The sequence below is a fragment of the Pleurodeles waltl genome, chromosome 1_2 (genome assembly GCF_031143425.1).
Source record: "Pleurodeles waltl isolate 20211129_DDA chromosome 1_2, aPleWal1.hap1.20221129, whole genome shotgun sequence".
NCBI lineage: Eukaryota > Metazoa > Chordata > Amphibia > Caudata > Salamandridae > Pleurodeles > Pleurodeles waltl.
In genome coordinates this window covers 632,585,916-632,590,705 of record NC_090437.1, presented here as the reverse complement: position 1 = coordinate 632,590,705, position 4,790 = coordinate 632,585,916, and the positions used below count along the sequence as shown (strand labels likewise).

General features: G+C 35.2%; 1 long non-coding RNA gene across 1 annotated transcript; it reads left to right on the top strand.

The window, feature by feature from the left end:
* The first annotated feature begins 3,506 nt into the window (after window positions 1-3,506).
* LOC138295739 (uncharacterized) lies at window positions 3,507-4,251 on the top strand. The gene is made up of 2 exons (XR_011203674.1): window positions 3,507-3,728; window positions 4,103-4,251. It is a non-coding gene; the product is annotated as an uncharacterized lncRNA (long non-coding RNA).
* Window positions 4,252-4,790: the final 539 nt, after the last annotated feature.

Genomic DNA, 4,790 nt, shown 5'->3' with positions numbered 1-4,790 from the left:
TCTGTTTCACACAATGGGGCCCCTTCGGGGCTCAGGAATATCAAAGTCTTCTGACTCATCGTCAGTTAGCACCTCGGTAACTAGTGACAGTGATATAGAGTGTGGAGCTGGGACTTTGGCTCACACTACCTCAAGTGGCAATAATTTTTTAGTGGAAATAATGAGGATGAGACCAGGCAGAAATGCTCTAAACAAAGAGGTGGGACAACCAAAAAGACTAGGAGAGGCAGTAGAGGAAAGGGGCAATATGACAAAGGAGTTGGAAGGCGTCAAGACGAGATCTCGAGACAGGAAAATGTGAACTCTGAAAATACATCACTAATTAATATAGTGAATTTATCAAGTCTGGAATTAACGACAGGGATCAAAAACCTTTTATTAAAAGGTCTGAGTTACTGTCCTACAAATTTTGGTGACCCTTGTAGATCCAAAATTGATTTATTTAAATTTGTACGTAAACTCAAACTTAAACAACATTTTCACAATAACCCAGGCAGGTTGACGCACTCTGAGACAATTGAATCCTCCTCCAGTAATCTGTCTATTGAGGATATTCATGATACAGCAGTTTTATTATCTTTAGTCGAACGAGATGAAGACCCTGATATTACTGCGAGAATTTTACATGATCTTGATATTGTTTCGGATAAAAGTATATCTAGTGGTCTCAAATTAAAATCTAGGTGGACTCCTAGATCTCTAGCTTCCAATTCTCTAGATAAATTTTTTGATACAGTGTGTCAGGACTATGACAAATATTTAATCAAGAATAAATCTCGACAGATATCCAGTAATTTAAAGATTGAAGAACTCACTGCTTTACAAGAATTGAGACAGAATAAAAATATTATCATTAGACCTGCGGATAAAGGTGGAAATGTGGTCATTATGAATAAGGTGGATTATGACAACGAAATTGTATCACAGCTTAGTGATGTGTCCTGTTATGAGAAATTACCACATAATCCTATTTTTATGCTTATGTGTACTATTAACAGATATCTATTGGAGTGGCAACATAAGGGATTACTTAATAAAGATGAATACTTATACTTGAAGGTACATCACCCTCGGTATCCATGTTTGTACACTCTACCTAAAATACATAAGGGTTCACCATTTCCACCAGGAAGACCTATAATATCGGGTATATTGGGCCCGACAGAAAAACTTTCGGAGTATGTTGATTGCTTTTTGCAGCCATTAGTACATAATCTCCCTTCGTTTATTCGGGACACCACACACATTCTTAGTATCCTAAGTGATGTGGAGTGGGACAGTAATATGCTTCTGGTGACCTTAGATGTTGTATCACTTTATACATGTATTAATCATGACTTAGGTTTGGAAGCTTTAAAATATTTTTTGAACAGAAGACCTGCGGATCTATGGGAACATACTAAAATGTTATTAGATATGATCAACTTGATCACTAAAAATAATTTTTTCCTATTTAACAACATTTGGTATCGACAGAATCAAGGTGTAGCCATGGGCTCGAAGTTCTCTCCATCATATGCTAACTTATTTATGGGGTGGTTTGAACAGTCATGGATTTGGGGTCCTGGTGCTGCAGCTTGGCAGACGTTTATTTTATTTTGGGGACGCTACATAGACGATTGTTTTATGATTTGGACTGGAGGCAAAGAAAAACTTGTAGAATTTTGCAATTTTCTGAACTCTAATCACATGAATGTTAGATTTACTTATCAATTTAGTGATGAAAAGATTGAGTTTTTAGATGTAGAACTTTTTATTATGGAACATAAAATTCATAGTAGACTCTTTCGTAAAACAACTGCTTGTAACTCCATCCTTCATGCAACCAGTTCTCATCCCAAACATCAGATTGCAGCAATTCCTTTTGGTGAATTTTTAAGAGCTCGACGCAACTGTAGTCTAGATAATGAATTTATTGCTCAACTTAACGACATGGAGAGGAGGTTCACAATGCGTGGCTATTCGAATAAAATTATTAAGAAGGCTCGACATAGAGCACAGCACTTAGATAGAAATACAACATTAGAACTTATAGAACGTAATAAGTCTAAAGAGGCACGTGATACAGTTAGGTTTATCACTGAATATACTGATGCATCCCTTATTTTACAAAACTTTATGTTCAAACATTGGAAATTACTTTCACAGGACCCAATATTTAAGGATATTGCATTAGGGCCAATCAAGACATCCTTTCGTAGGGGTAAAACGTTGAGAAACCTTTTAAGTCCCAGCTTCACGACTATCCCTCCTAAAATAACTTGGTTATCTCAAAAAGAAGTTGGTTTCTACAGATGTGGCGCATGTGGAGTGTGTCGCTGGGCCTGTCATAAGTTAAAAGAATACCATCATGAGGGCAAATCATATTTAATATATTCTACTATGGATTGCAATTCCAATTATGTTGTGTATATAATACAATGTAAGTGTTCAAAAATCTATGTGGGCAGCACCATACGACCACTTAAAATTAGAATAAGCGAACACATGCGGGCACTTAAAAATGAGGATATGAGATATCCCCTGGTGACCCATATGGTCTCATGTTCTACACAAGGAGTTCAAAAGAGGTTTACATTTTTTGGTCTGGAACACATTGTACGTAACCCAAGAGTTGGCAATAGAGAGTTATATTTACGCCAACAGGAGGCATTATGGATAATGAGACTGAGGACTGTTGAAACTGGTCTTAATACTGATAGAGAACTAGAGTTCTTTTTGGGTGATTAATCATTAAATTTTTGACTGTTTGTATATTAGTTTATATGTAATATTCTATGTACTATATAATATTTCTACTTGTTAACATTATCAAATGTATATGAGTGCTGAGCCAAAATTCTCATTTGTCTATTCTTTTAATAATAGTGGGGTTACTATTATTGATTTGTTCGTATATTTTTATTTTCTTTGGTTCCTCATAGTAATCACATATTATCTATTGTTGTTAATTAACGTGTGCTGCTATATATATGTAGTCGTTATAAAAAGTTAATATGGTGATTTCTCGAAATATGATATAGTGAATTTTTTCCCCCCCTTTTTTTTTTTTTTTTTTTTTACATTATTCTTTTTTCTTAAGTACTATATAAGGGGTGCATTTATGCATCTATATTATCGGTAGTCATTTGTTAATAGTGGAATGTAGGCATTGTGAAGTGTGTGAAATCGGATCGTTTACGTGATTAGTCCGATTTCCATGCCTATTCCCTTTCTTCTGGAATGGTTTATCACCAACCCGGAAGTGTATTTAACTTCCGGGTCGATACGCGCGGCGTCAGCGTACTCGCTAGACGTACATGAAACAGGAGACGGAATATGCCGGTGATTCTTTTTGTATACTGATAATTCGAAATTGAGACGTGAGTGTTCTCGGTAGACTTGAGTATAAGATTTTGAGCAGGTTAACTGATGGATGAGACATTTATTTGATTTTTAGTAGGTGGTATATTTCAAATCAGATCGTCATAGTATTTTAGAGACTATTAAGTCTATATTGATTAATAATAAGCGCTTTCTTATTATATTCTGTTTATTTTTGAATATGGTAGATACGATAAGTATGTGTAGTTTATGATGAAACCCATGTGTTGGCTTATTTTATTTTGATATTCATTGTGGGTTTTTCTTGACAGCAGTGGAAATATCAGATGTTGAAATAATCTATAGGACAATTTATTATTGCTGGATCGACAGTTTATTTCTCGATTATTTTTTGGATCTGTAAGGTATAGTAACATAATTTAAATCATGGTTTTGTTTGGTGTTTGGTGTACACTATAATTTAAATGCATGTGGATTGATATACTAGTGGTGTTATGTGGTTTACAGGTAGTTCAGTGGTGACAGATATAAAAAGATATTTTTTTTTGTTTTTTTGTTAAGGATATGGACTATTTATTTTATTTGTTTTATATGAGAGGTTTGTCCCTTTCCTTTTGTAGACATTTTACACTTTTTGCTCTTTGGGGTGCATAATACACTTTTAGATAATGAATTTCTCCCTTATGGGTTATGCATGCACACTTTGGGTGCACGTATATGTTATTTGACAATTGAGCATATTGGCCATTACTCATGTGTGTTATCTATGATTTTTTAGCCCTGAAGAAGTCGTTTAGGGATGTTATTCACTCCCAAAGACGAAACACGTGTTGGCTTGAACATCTTGTAACCAGAATGTGGCTTGAATTTGGACATATGAACAATTTGGATCAAAGATTGCTCAACAATTAAACATTTTTCATCAAATACCGTGGACTAATTGCTTTAATAAGCGTAACCGAAAGTTGGTTATAATCCGTTAATCTGAATAATTATGGACTACTATTGCTACAGTTTTCTTCCCGCTTTACCCGTTGTTCTATACTCATAATATTGTTTTGGGTCACTCTTTTACATTTATGTACTTGAGGAGATTTTTATGGATATTTTAACATTACGATTTGTTTAAATATTTGTTATCAGTGTTTTTCTAGGGGTCACCCCATTGTGCAATATACTCACCTGGGAGGATGCCATTTGCTAAGTGTGTGTAGTAGAAGGAGTGACCTGACTGCAACTCCCAGGAGGCACTGTTTCAGTAACAAGAGTGATGTGACTGCAAAGCACAATAGGCCCTGTTCTAGAAACTCCAAACACCAGTCCAGTGGTCACTTGTCAAAATACACTAATTTATGAACTCTCGATTGAAGTGTACTCACCTAGGAGTGATCAAGATACAGATCATACTCAAATCAAAGAAGTGTCTGTCTACCTAGCTCCATCTTGACTTGCTAACCTAAGATGAA